Source organism: Pristiophorus japonicus, chromosome 5 (assembly GCF_044704955.1).
Source record: "Pristiophorus japonicus isolate sPriJap1 chromosome 5, sPriJap1.hap1, whole genome shotgun sequence".
NCBI classification, from domain to species: domain Eukaryota; kingdom Metazoa; phylum Chordata; class Chondrichthyes; family Pristiophoridae; genus Pristiophorus; species Pristiophorus japonicus.
In genome coordinates, this window is record NC_091981.1 from 201,863,355 (window position 1) to 201,878,353 (window position 14,999).

Below are 14,999 nucleotides of genomic sequence, written 5' to 3' on the forward strand. Positions count from 1 at the left end.
GGAGGACTTTTGATCAGGGGGGAGTTTTGGTCAGGGGGGAGGGAGTTTTGATCCTTTGGGGGGAGAGTTTTGATCCTTTGGGGAGGGGAGTTTTGATCCTTTGGCGGGGGGGGAGTTTTGATCGGGGGGGAGTTTTGATCCTTTGGGGGGAGAGTTTTGATCATTTGGGGAGGGGAGTTTTGATCCTTTGGCGGGGGGGAGTTTTGATCCTTTGGGGTGGGGGGGTTTTGATCCGGCGGGGTAGTGGGGGGGTGAGTTTTAATTGGGGGGGGAAAGTTTTGATTGGAGTGGGGAGTTTTAATCGGGGCGGGGAGGAGTTTTGATCCTGGGGGAGGGGTCGGGAGGAGTTTTGATCTCGGGGGGCGGGGGAGTTTTGATCCTTTGGTGGGGGGAGTTTTGATCCTGGGGGGAGGGGTCGGGAGGAGTTTTGATCTCGGGGGCGGGGGAGTTTTAATTGGGGTGGGGAAGTTTTGATCCTGCGGGAGAGGTTGGGAGGAGCTTTGATCTCAGGGGCGGGGGAGTTTTGATCCTTTGGTGGGGGGAGTTTTGATCCCGGGGTGCGGGGGGGTGTTTTAATCAGGCGGGAGGAGTTTTGATCCTGGGGGGAGGGGTCGGGAGGAGTTTTGATCTCAGGGGGCGGGGGAGTTTTGATCCTTTGGTCGGGGGTGTTTTGATCCTTGGCGGGTGGGAAGTTTTGATCCCAGAGGTGAGGGGTGTGGGGAGTTTTGACCCCAGAAGTGAGAGAGTTTTGATCGGGGGGGGGGGGGTTTGATTCGGGGTGGGGGGGCAGTTTTGATCTGGAGTGGGGGTGGAGTTTTGATTTGGGGGTGGGGGGGCAGTTTTGATCTGGAGTGGGGGTGGAGTTTTGATTTGGGTGTGGGGGGGCAGTTTTGATCTGGAGTGGGGGTGGAGTTTTGATCCTGCGGAGGGGGGGGGCAGTTTTGATCCGGGGTGGGGTGGAGTTTTGATCCCGGAAGTGAGGGGGTGGTGGGGGGAGTTTTGATCCTGTGGGAAGTTTTGGTCCGGGGGGTTGGGGGAATTCTGAACCGCAGGGTGGGTTCGATCACCGACCCCATGGGGGTATGGGGGTTCCGATCCTGTGGGTAGTCCGTTCCCTGACCTCTAGGGAAGATCTGATCCCCAGACGTGTCCGATCTCTGACCCCAGGTGCTGTTCTGATCTTGGATGATCTGATCCCCGACCCCGGGAGGTAGGGTTGTTTGTAAGGGGCGGGCTGATGGTGGGTGAGCTTAGGCTCACATAAGAACATAAGAACATAAAAATTACGAGCAGGAGGTGCATCTATTTTTTATTTAAATATTTTGAAAAAATTATGTAAATAAGATTTGTCTCTTTACTTCTTTTATTTTTGTAGTTTAAGCTTCCATGAATGCTTCTGGTGTATAGTAAATTAACTTTGCAAAGTTTATCATATGATGTCCTGTATAGCTGTTTGATCCTATTCACATTCTTTAGTCAAGTCATTAAGTTCTGCTGGCCTCCGATTTACCTACCTGCACTGATTTCTTAACTCTCCGCAAGAGTTTTCTGTGTGGTCACAAGTGGCCACATATGCTGGCCTGTTAGTTTGGAGTAACTATTAGCTGTCCAAAGTGGCCTAAATGGCCAAAATGGGCATAGGTGGCTTGTAACGGCCCCTTTTGAAAAAAACTAAACTTAACTAAAAAATCCTAACTAACTCACTTACACTGGCGCAAATTAAATGTGCAAAATGGGGATTTTTAAGATACTCCAGAAAAATCAAGTTGCTCCAGAATAAACGGAGCAACTCCTGGCGAATTTTGAGCCCTATGTTCCTAAATATTGACATAGATTAAATGACAAACACATTTAACTCCTTTGAATTGCATTGCAGCTTATTTGCACGCATTCAGCAAACTAACTTTGTCAATAACATCATAGTGAAATACAATTCAATGATCTAATTTACTAGCAATGAAAGTAAGAAGCTATCACTTCAGGATTTTGGAAATCTTTCTGAAACCTGTTGATATGTGGGCTGCTACTATTATAAATAACTGTATTTCAACAATTTTTTAAGTTATTGTGGTCAATTTTATGAAGGTGACCACCTGGCACATTATTACTTTTCAATTGAAAAGAACTAAATAAAAAATCAGCATTAATTTTATTCATACAATCCTTTAGTCAAGGAAAATATGTTTTAGTCCATACTTTTGTATTCTTAAAATGGATTATTTGAATCCATAAGATTCTGTTTGGAACTTCTCCAACACAAAGGTAATGTTTAAGTATCAGTTTGGATCAATAATAGCCCTCTTACTTTTCAGTCAGAAGGTTGTGGATTCAAAATGTTCCCCAGGACTTAACCTTCCTCCCGTACAGTACTGAAGAATGCGTCATTGATAGATTGTCGGATGAGATATTAAACTGAGATCTGCCTTTTTGGGTGGATATAAAAGATCCCATGGCACTATTCAAAGAAAAGCAGGGGAGATCTCCAGAGGACCTCGCCAACATTTATCCTTCAACCAACACCACCAGAAATAGAATAAGTGGTCATTTATCACACTGTTATTTGTGCTATCTTGGCTGTCACATTTGCCAACATAACAGTGACTGCACTTCAAAAGTAATGAATTAGCTGTGAAATGCTTTTGACATAGATTAAATGGCAAACACATTTAACTGAGGACATGAAAAGCACTATATAAATGCAATTCTTTCTTTTTAACACATGGGAGCTCTTCCCACTCTGCAAACTTAGCAGCACATATTCAGTCATGCCATCCATTATCCAATCATGGTCAGCATTTATTGATGACAAGTCAGTATAAAAAGAACCTTAATCAGAAAGTTATTCACCAACATAATCAGACTCAAGCTAACCACTGAGCATCAAAGGGAGAAATAGTGGGCTTGATTTTAGCCCTGGCGGATACGCGATACAGCAGGCACCATGCCCATACCACAGCAGCAGGGAGGCTCGGAGAGTTTTAATGGCCGCACCTCATCAGCATGCTGCTTGCTGACTTTTCAATCAAAAGGACTGGGATGTTGGCGGGAAGTGCCCGCTCGGCCGTTAAAATCTGACAGCTCGGAGTCTGCCGCAGGAAGTAAGTGGCTGTGAGGGTTTGGAGAGGGGAATGTAAAGTTGAAGATGGCCAGATCAGGACAGGAGCGGAGTGGGTAAGTCCCTTGCTCCATTTTAACTGCTTCCTCAGCTGGTTTCCTCCAGGCGGTGAGGTTAAAATCCCACTCAGTGTGTTGTCTCAGTGTATTCCTGAGTGCTTAGTTATGAGGGACAGTAGCTGCTTTCCTGGGGGAATGGTAGAGGAGCAGGAGACATACAAAAAACTGAAATAAGACACGGTCAACTTTGGGAAATGTATTTCCTTAAAGTTTGGCTACTTTTAGTACACATCATCTGGATCCCATGCAGTTATAATATGCATGACCTAGACACTCAGGGTAAATGTCATGGCCTACCACGGAACCTTATTGTGGGGCAAAGATTGTCATTAACTCTCACCAGCAACATAGAGGTGAATCAATGAATCTCACTACATATGGACCTTAATTATCAGTCGTAAACATAGCTTGGATCAGAGGCTTCAGGAGTGCAAAAGGACTGTGCAATTAGCTACATCACTTTTCCATTTTAAGACCCACATTTCACAGCTTTTAAATTCAGAATAAGTAGCTTTATATCCCGTAAACCTTTGCGAATCCATAAACTTGATTTTTCCACAAGATATCCTCAAAGCGTCTACAAAAGTGATTTGCTGCACATTTGCATCTCCTGGCTATTCATAACATGCAGCATTATGGAAATGCTATGCTATTACTGTTGAGATTTTGCTGACTACTGACATTACATATTCTAATGCAGACTATGCTGAATACTGATTCAAAAAGAATGGTCCTTCTGTGGGGGTTTCACTTTGCTGACCGCAGCTTAAAAAAAGTAAAAATGTAAAAACTTACATTAGAGAAGCTTAATTCAATCATTGATTGTCATTCAATAAAGTCAAATCTTATCACTAGGTAAATACCTTTAAGACTAGAAATTCCAAATTTCACAAAGTTAAATTTTTTTGCAACAACTGCTTCAGTGGAGATAGAGACGTGCTAAAATAAAGAATTAATGTGAAAAGTATTGTTTGTTTCTGTGTTAGAACGGTCTGCTGGTTTTAACAACAACAACAACAACTTGTATTTATATAGCACCTTTAACGTAGTGAAATGTCCCAAGACACTTCATAGGAGTGTTATGAGATACAAAATTTGATACTGAGCCACATAAGGACAAATCAGGGCAGGTGACCAAAAGCTCAGTCAAAGAGGTAGGTTTTAAGGAACATCTTGAAGGAGGAAAGAGAGGTAGAGAGTCGGAGAGGTTTAGGCAGGGAGTTTCAGAGCTTGGGGCCTAGGCAACAAAAGGCACGGCCACCAATGGTTGAGCAATTATAATCAGGGATACTCAGGAGGGCAGATTTAGAGGAGCGCAGACATCTCAGGGGGTTGTGGCACTGGAGGAGATCACAGAGATAGGGAGGGGTGAGGCCATAGAGAGATTTGAAAACAAGGATGAGAATTTTGAAATCGAGGTGTTGTTTAACCAGGAGCCAATGTAGGTCAGCGAGCACAGGGGTGATGGGCGAGTGGAATATGGTGCGAGTTCGGACACGGGCAGCCAACTTTTGGATCACCTCTAGTTTATGTAGGGTAGAATGTGGGAGGCCAAATAGATATAACGATTGTATTTCAGCTTGTGAAACTGCCATCTTAGCTCAGTGGTTGCAATTCTTGCCTTTCAGTAAGAAGGTTGATTTAAGCCCCTGTCCTAGACTTCAGTATATAATCTAAGCTGACACTTCAATGCAGTACTGAGGGAGAGCTATATTTTCAGAAGTGCTGTTTTTCAGATGGATAGTTAAACTGAGGATCCATCTATCTGTTCAGGTGGATGTAAAAGATTACATGGCACATATTTTTAATGCAGTGAGTTGTTATCATCTAGAATGCACTTCCTGAAAGGGTGGTGGAAGCAGATTAAATAGTAATGTTCAAAAGGGAATTGAATATATACTCGAAAAGGAAACATTTGCAGAGCTATTATCAAAGAGCCGATACAGGCTCAATGGTCCGATTGGCCTCCTTCTGTGCTGTATGATTCTATGACTCGAAGAGCAGCGGGTTCTCAATATGTCTTGCCCACCATTCACCGAAACAGGTTAACACATCTTTCCTACATTTGCTGTTTATAATACTATTTTTTGCTCAATGTGATTGCTGCATCTGCTTATATAACAACCGTGACTACACTTTATTCATTGGCTGTGAAACGCTTTGTGACATCCTATGGATTTGAAATGTGTTGTGTAAATGCAGGTTATTTCTTTCTTTAATATATAACAAAATAAAAGATTTAATAATTTCAATATTTCTTTTTGTTGTATTTCCATCCTTTAACAAAATTTGTTCCAGGATGTGGGCATCGCTGGCAAAGCCAGAATTTATTGCCCATCTGTAATTCCCCATTGAAAAGTTGGTGGTGAACCGCATTCTTGAACCACTGTAGTCCATGTGGTGAAGGTACTCCCACAGTACTGTTAGGGAGGGAGTTCCAGGATTTTGACCCAGCGACGATGAAGGAACGGCGATATATTTCCAAGTCAGAATGGTGTATGACTTGGAGGGGAACTTGCAGGTGATGGTACTCCCATGTGCCTGCTGCCTTTGTCTTTCTAGGTGGTAGAGATCGCGGGTTTGGGAGGTGCTGCCGAAGAAGCCTTGGCAAATTGCTGCAGTGCATCTTGTAGATGGTATACAATGTAGCCACAGTGCGCCGGTGGTGGAGGGAGTGAATATTTAAGGTGATGGATGAGGTGCCAATCAAACGGGCTGCTTTGTCCTGGATGGTATTGAGCTTCTTGAGTGTTGTTGAAGCTGCACTCAATATCAAGGAGCACAGAGACGTCCAGCACCACCTTAGCACAGGGTTTTGCACAGAGCTTGGAGCCCATCCTTTCCAACATGGCATGAGTGGTCACCTTCATCATATGTGGAACCCACCATGATGCAGTGTCTGATGGTTGTCTGCTTCCACTGTAACATCAACAGCTTCCATCAAAAATCTGAGTGCTGCAGTGGAAGCTCAGACTGCTGCTATCATGGCTCACATGGCTATTATTTATGGCAAAGATGGCACTGCTGCTAGTGATGTCACTGTAAGGTAAAGGCACTCAACCAGGCTAGTGGAGCGTATTCCATCACACTCCTGACTTGTGCCTTGTAGATGGTGGAAAGGCTTTGGGGAGTTGGGAGGTGCGACACTCACCGCAGAATTCCCAGCCTCTGACCTGCTCTTGTTGCCACAGTATTTATGTGGCTGGTCCAGTTAAGTTTCTGGTCAATTGACCCCCAAGATGTTGATGGTGGGGGATTCAGCAATGGTAATGCTGTTGAATATCAAGGGGAAGTGGTTGAAACTCTCTCTTGTTAGAGATGGTCATTACCTGACACTTGTATGGCACAAATGTTACTTGCTACTTATCAGCCCAAGCCTGAATATCGTTCAGATCTTGCTGCATGCGGACACGGACTGCTTCATTTTCTGAGGAGTTGCAAAAGGAACTGAACACTGTGCAATCATCAGCGAACATCCCCACTTCTGACCTTATGATGGAGGGAAGGTCATTGATGAAGCAGCTGAAGATGGTTGGGCCTAGGACACTGCTCTGAGGAACTCCTGCAGTGATGTCCTGGGGCTGGGATGGTTGACCTCCAACAACCACAACCATCTTCCTTTGTGCTAGGTATGACTAGAGCAAGTGGAGTATATTCCCCCTGACTCCCATTGACTTCAGTTTTACTAGGGCTCTTTGATGCCACACTCGGTCAAATGCTGCCTTCATGTCAAGTGCAGTCACTCTCACCTCACCTCTGGAGTTCAGCTCTTTTGTCCATGTTTCGACCAAGGCTGTAATAAAGTCTGGAGCCAAATGGTCCTGGTGGAACCCAAACTGAGCATCGGTGAGCAGGTTATCGGTGAGTCAGTGCCACTTGATAGCACTGTCGACAACACTTTCCATCACTTTGCTGATGATTGAAAGTAGACTGATGGGGCGTTAATTGGCCGGATTGGATTTGTCTTGTTTTTTGTGGACAGGACATACCTGGGCTGTTTTCTACATTGTCGGGTAGATGCCAGTGTTGTAATCGTACTTGAACAGCTTGGCTAGAGTCATCGTCATCCGGGATGTTGTTGGGACCCATAGCACTCAGCCGTTTCTTGATATCGCATGGAGTGAATCAAATTGGCTGAAGATTGGCTTCTGTGAAGGTGGGGACCTCAGGAGGAGGCTGATATGGTTCATCCACTCAGCACTTCTGGCTGAAGATGGTTGTAAACGTGCAACCTTGTCTTTTGCACTTGCGTGCTGAGCTTCGCCATCATTGAGAATAGTGATATTCATAGAGCCTCCTCCTCCTGTTAGTTGTTCAATTATCCACCACCATTCAGGACTGGATGTGGCAGGACTGTAGAGCTTTGATCTGATCAGTTGATTATGGTATCGCTGAACTCTGTTTATAGCATGCTGCTTCCGCTGTTGAGCTTGCTTTTAGTATTGTGTTGCAGTTTGCCCAGGTTGGCACCTCATTTTTATGTATGCCTCATGCTGCTCCTGGCATGCTCTCTTCCACACTCCTCAGTGAACCAGGTTGGTCCCCTGGCTTGATGGTAATGGTAGAGTGAGGGATATGCAGGGCCATGCGGTTGCAGATTTTTTCAGGGTTAACTGGGCTGGGTGTGCTTTTGTCATATCCGAAGCCAGTGCCAAGGTCGATGCCAGGTAGTCTGTCTGGTGTTATTCTTAGTATTGTTTCTTGTAGTGGTTTGTTACAATGAGTGGCTTGTTAGGCTATTTCAGAGGGCAGTTAAGAGTTAACCGCATTGCTGTGGGTCTGGAGTCACATGTAGGCCAAACCAGATAACCATGAATACTGGCTGAGTTAAATGGAGTATTTTTCAGACAGCTTCCTTTAATTAAATTTAGGACTGCGTAACAATTCAACAGAGTACAATTCTCCTTGAAGAGCTCTGCTTTTGTGCCTGGTAGGGTGTAATTTTTAACCGCTCAAAATATTCAGAAAATATACAAGAGGTCGTTCATTTTTTTTGTCAAGAGAAAAGACGGGTTGGGAACATAGGAACAGGAGTAGGCCATTCAGCCCCTCGAGCTTGTCTTGCCATTCAATGAAATCATGGTTGATCAGTATCTTAACTCTGTTATTTATGCAACCCTATGTAACCAGTATTACACTGCCACTAGAGGGCGTACCTATTGGAGTCCCAAGGGATCCCAGCATCCCTTGGGAGCACTGTATATAAGCAGGCCTCCCATGCTATACCAGCACTCTGGAGTTGGAATAAAGGAACTAAGGTCACACTTACTCATGTCTACAGTATTCAGTTACATTACTTTATTTGAGACATAACAACTGGCGACGAGATAACGAACCACCACGCGAAAATGCAGAGAACTGTTGGCATCCTGGAGAAATTCTCAGAAGGGGACGATTGGGAGGCCTTCGTGGAGTGACTCAACCAATATTTCGTGGGCAACAAGCTGGAAGGGAGCACGAATGCTGCCAAACAAAGGGCAATTCTCCTCACTGTCTGTGGTGCAACAACCTATGGCCTCATGAAGAATCTTCTCGCTCCGGTGAACCAACAGCCAAATCGTATGAAGAACTGTGTACGCTGGTCCAGGAGCACCTAAATCCGAAGGAGAGCGTTCTGATGGCAAGGTATCGATTTTACACATGTCAACGGTCTGAAGGCCAGGAAGTGGCGAGCTACGTCGCCGAACTAAGGCACCTTGCAGGACATTGCGAATTCGATGGATTCCTGGAGCAAATGCTAAGAGACTTTTTCGTGCTTGGCATTGGCCATGAGGTTATCCTTCGCAAACTATTGACTGGTGAAACACCGAACTTGAGCAAAGCCATAACGATAGCCCAGGCATTTATGTCCACCAGCGATAACACCAAACAAATTTTGCAACATAAAGAGGTTTCGGCAAGTACTGTACACAAAGTAATGTCGTTTTCAGGCAGGAATGCATGTGGCAGAACGTACACGCCTGCAGCTGCACGACCTCAGATGACCCAGAGTCCACCATCAAACGTTAATGCGAGGCAATTGACACCTTGTTGGCGCTGCGGAGGCAACCATCGAGTCCATCAATGCCGCTTCAAACACTATGTGTGCAAAGGCTGTGGAACAATGGGACACCTCCAGCGAGTGTGCAGACGAGCTGCAAACCCTACAAACCACCATGTTGCAGAGGAAGACCAATCCATAGCAGATCAAACTGAACTAGAAACTTAAACCAAGGAGGCAGAAGTGTATGGGGTACACATCTTCACCACGAAATGTCCACCAATCATGTTAAAAGTCGAACTGAATGGAATTCCAGTATTCATGGAACCGGACACGGGTGCGAGTCAGTCTATCATGAGCAAAAAGGCCTTCGACAGGCTGTGGAGCAACAAGGCACACAGGCCCAAGCTGAGCCCTATTCATATCGAGCTGAGAACTTACACTAAAGAGCTGATCCCTGTAATTGGCAGCGCAGCGGTAAAAGTCTCCTATGATGGAGCAATTCACGAACTCCCACTATGGATTGTACCAGGAGATGGCCCCACACTGTTCGGCAGAAGATGGCTGGGAAAAATCCGCTGGAACTGGGATGACATCCGAGCGCTTTTGTCCTTCGACGAAGCCTCATGTGCCCAGATTCTGAGCAAGTTTCCATCGTTATTTGAGCCAGGCATCAGAAGTTTCTCGGGGGCGAAGGTGCTGATTCACCTGGTTCCCGGTACACGACCCATCCATCAGAAGGCACGGGCAGTGCCATATATGATGCGAGAGAAAGTGGAGATCGAGCTGGACAGGCTGCAACGAGAAGGCATCATCGCGTCAGTGGAGTTCAACGAGTGGGCCAGTCCAATTGTTCCGATCTTCAAGGGCGATAGCACAGTCCGAATTTGTGGGGACTATAAAGTAACGATTAACGGTTTTTCGCTGCAGGACCAGTACCCGCTAACCAAGGCAGACGACCTATTTGCGACGCTGGCAGGAGGAAAGACATTCACCAAGTTGGACCTGACGTCGGCCTACATGACGCAGGAGCTGATGGAATCTTCGAAAGGCCTCACCTGCATCAACATGCACAAAGGTCTGTTCATCTATAATAGATGCCTGTTTGGGATTTGATTGGCCGCGGCTATTTTTCAAAGGAACATGGAGAGTCACCCGTTACGGCCCGCCAAATCAGGACCTGGACGAGCCAGGATCCTTTACTGTCCCTTGTACAAAACTGTGTGCTCCATGGGAGCTGGTCCAGCGTCCCAGCGGAGATGCATGAAGAGATCAAGCCGTTCCAGCGGCGCAAAGGCGAAATGTCCTTACAGGCGCACTGTCTTTTGTGGGGTAATCGCATGGTTTTGCCTAAGAAAGTCAGGGAAACGTTCATACACGACCTACACAGTACCCACCCAAGCATAGTAATGATGAAAGCTATAGCCAGATCCCATGTGTGGTGGCCCGGCATCAACTCAGATTTGGAATCTTGGGTGCGCCAATGCAACACTTGCTCTCAATTGAGCAATGCACCCAGTGAGGCACCGCTAAATTTGTGGTCATGGCCCTCCAAACCGTGGTCTAGAATCCACGTTGACTTTGCTGGCCCGTTTCTAGGCAAAATGTATTTGGTTGTTGTGGATGCTTATTCAAAATGGATTGAGTGTGTAATAATGTCTGTAAGCACATCCACTGCCACCATCGAAAGCCTACGAGCCATGTTTTCCACGCACGGCCTGCCTGATGTCCTTGTCAGCGACAATGGGCCGTGCTTCACCAGTGCTGAATTCAAGGAGTTCATGACCCGCAATGGAATCAAGCACGTCACATCTGCCCCATTGAAGCCCGCATCCAACAGCCAGGCAGAACGGGCAGTCCAAACCATCAAGCAAAGCTTGAAACGCATGTCGGAAGGCTCCTTGCAGACCCACCTGTCCCGAGTCCTGCTCAGCTACTCCACCAGACCCCACTTGCTCACCGTGGTTCCCCCAGCCGAGCTGCTCATGAAACAGGCACTCAAAACAAGGCTCTCTCTTGTCCAACCTGATCTCCATGATCATGTGGAGAACAGGCGGCATCAACAAAGCATGTACCATGATCACGCAAATTTGTCACGCGATATTGAAGTCAATGACCCTGTATTTGTACTCAACTACGGACATGGACCCAAATGGCTTGCGGGCACTGTCATAGCCAAAGAAGGGAGTAGGGTGTTTCGGGTCAAACTTGCAAATGGACTGACTTACAGAAAGCATTTGGACCAAACCAAACTGCGATTCACAGACAGCCACGAGCAACCCGAAGAGGACACCACCAACTTCGACACTCCAACACACACACAAGAGGCAACCGAAGAGGAAGCTGAACTCATCATCCCCAGCAGCCCAGCAAGGCCAACTGCACTGCAGCCCAGCGAAGAACCAACCAACTCACTTACACTTGCATTTGTACTGAGATGATCGAATACGGAGCGAAAGGCCCCAGATCGTCTCACCCTGTAAATAAGTGTACTATTGACTTTGGGAAGGTGTGATGTTATGTCTGCAACCCTATGTAACCAGTATTATACCGCCACCAGAGGGCATACCTGTTGGAGTCCCAAGGGATCCCAGCATCTCTTGGGAGCACTGTATATAAGCAGGCCTCCCATGCTGTACCAGTACTCTGGAGTTAGAATAAAGAAACTAAGGTCAACTTACTCACGTCTACAGTACTCAGTTACATTACTTTATTGGAGACATAACAAAGTCCATCCAGCTTTCTTGGCTCCATATCCTATTATACCCTTGGTTAGCAAAACTCTATTGATCTCAGATTTAAAATGATTAATTGAGCTAGTGTCGATTGCTTTTTATTGGAGAGAGTTCCACACTTCTACCATCCATTGCGTGAAAACTGTTTCCTGACTTCTCTCCTGAATAGCCTGGCTCTAATTTTAAGATTATGTCCTTCGTCCTAGACTTTCCCACCAGCACAAAGAAAGTCACTCTATCTACCCTATCAATGCTTTTCAAACCCTAAAATCCTCAATCAAGTCACCCCCTAATCTTCTATATTCCAAGGAATAGAAGACTAGTTTATGTAATCTCTCCTCATAAGATAACCCTTGGAGCCTTAATGAATGTTTCAAGTGTCCTGAAATGTTAACTTGTCTTTTCTCTGCACAGGGGCTGACATTTCCAGCATTTTCTGTTTTAGTTTCAGACTTCCAGAATTTGCAGGGCTTTTTTATTTTTGTTTGCATGGCAATTAATCTTTCTTTCATGCCTACTGTTCTCCCAACATTTTATCACAAATTAAAGATAGTAAAATTTTACAATCAATGGGCTAGATTTAAATCTGCAGATGCGTTGGGAGCAGGGGTGGTGGGGCCGATAGCATGTGAGAAACCCGGAAGTAAATGCAACGCTTCTGTCACTGGCTTTTTAACTCAGCCCCCTCATTATCATTTTACTTTTGGGTTTCCTGACCAACTTGCGGCCATGATGACGATGCACATGACGCGATTTCAAGTATTTAAAGGGACACTCCAAACATGCAAGGAGAGCCCCAGTCCTCTTGCTATGGAGGCAAGACAAGCAAAGGCTGCACCCCACTTCAGCAATGCCTCCCTGATGTGCTGTTGGGGTTGTAAGGGCCCGGAGGGAGATACTCTTCCCTAATGACAGGAGGAAGAAGCCTGCAGCTGAGACAAAGAAGGCCTAGTTGGAGATTGCCCAGGAGGTCAGCAGCAGGAGCGTGATGTCACACATCTGAATACAATGCATGAAGTGATTCAATGACATCAGCAAGGCAGGAAAGGTGAGAGCAATGGCACATTTCCCTACATCCTGATGTGCGTATCACCCTAACCTCCCTCACTCTGCTTTCTCAAGCCTACTGCAGCAGATCACTCCTCACACTAACTTACCTTGCAGGTGCACCCATCCCTCTCTGTCTATGCACTTACTCATATCCCCATCTTTCCATCTACCACTGACACTCACACTTATCCTTAAACAATGTCATTCCTATCCCGCATAGTCACCCTCAACAAATGTTTTCTATCCATTGGGTGAACACATCCCATTACTCTCACTCATAGGTCTCTTCTTACCCTCCTTGCAGGAGAAGAGAGCAGATAATACCAGGGAGGTGCAGAGAACTGGAGGTGGCCCTCCAGCCATCTCTCAATTGACATCTGCAGAGGAGGAGGTGCTGGAGATCAGCGGAGTCTCGGCTTGCCTGGCCGTCGGAGACGGGGAGATGGGGGCCTGCCAGCTACCTGGTGACAGAATTAAGTATTAGGCAGCCACATGTCATACAACACTCAGTCATGTTGATTTGATATCAACAGTCACTGAAATATGATGATGCACTTCATGATAACTTCAAGCATTTTTACCTTCACAGTACTAATTCATGTCTTTTATCTCCCACACATCCAGCAGGAGTTGGTCCAGGTCACCCATGATGATGACTCCTCAGAGGAGCTCACTCTCTCAGGGTGTACCATGCACCAGCTCAGACACTCGCACTTCCTTGGGACAAGTTAGAGAGATAGTTGGGGTTTCACATGATGACTCACACTTCACAAGTGAGCAAGCGCAGATGGTGGAGTCAGGGACAGCAGTGGGGAGTCCGCGTTAGAAGGTGCAGGATTCTCCAAGCTCTGCTCAACTAGATGCAGATGCTCTCGCCAGGGGGCCGTCGACAAAGAGATACTTGTTGAACAGCAGCAGAGAATGCGCGATGTACTGACAGGCGTTCTAAGTATACTTTCCAAAATTGCAGAGAGATTGGAGGAGCCCACCACAAGTATGAGTGGCATGATGTCGCAGGCCTTTACGATGATGCCTTAATTCATGGAAAGAGTAATGGAGCATTAAACGCGGCAATCACACAAGTGCATGCAACCCTTCACCAATGGCTTGCACACTATGAATGACATGTTAATTAGGGTGAACGATACCCTAGCCTTGGCCATTCATCACCCCACTGATCTGCAGCAAAGTGTTTTCCAGCTCATTGCTAGTAGTGAAATGCTGGTGGGCCATGGGAGGGAGGATGGTGAAAGGGTACATGGAATTGGGGACTTGGCTCAAAGCGCTTCCACTTCTCAGCCATTGCCCCCACCCCGCCCTCCCCAGTCAGTATCTCACATGCTGCTTTGTGTCCCAATGGCTGAGGCTGCCCCTGCACAGGGTCCAGGTGGAGCAGTCTTTGGCGGGGCCTTCATGGGCTCCAAAACCCAGAGTGCATGGGCTAAGAGGAACACAACAGTCAGAGCAGGAATCTGAGCAGCATGCCTCTACCTCTGCTCAACACACAGGAGTTGCACAATGAAGAAGTGATATTGAAGAAGAAAGCTGAGGGCTGCAGGAGGATATCAATGAACTGGTCAGGTTGGCAGAACAGTGGCAAATGGAATTTAATCTGGAGAAGTATGAGGTAATGCATTTGGGGAGGGCTAACAAGGTAAGGGAATACACATTAAATGGTAGGACACTGAGAAGTGTAGAGGAACAAAGGGACCTTGGTTTGCAGGTCCATAGATCTCTGAAGGTAGCAGGCCAGTTGATAAGGTGGTGAAGAAGGCATACGGAATACTTGCTTTTATTAGTCGAGGCATAGAATACAAAAGCAGAGAAGTTTTGCTTCAACTCTATAAAACACTGGTAAGGCCACAGCTAGAGTACTGCGTGTAGTTCTGGTCACCTCATTACAGGAAGGATGTGATTGCACTAGAAAGGGTACAGGGGAGATTTACGAGGATGTTGTCTGGTCTGGAAAATTTTAACTATGAGGAAAGATTGAATAGGCTGGGTTTGTTTTCCTTGGAACAGAGGAGGCTGAGGGGTGACCTTATTGAGGTGTATAAAAT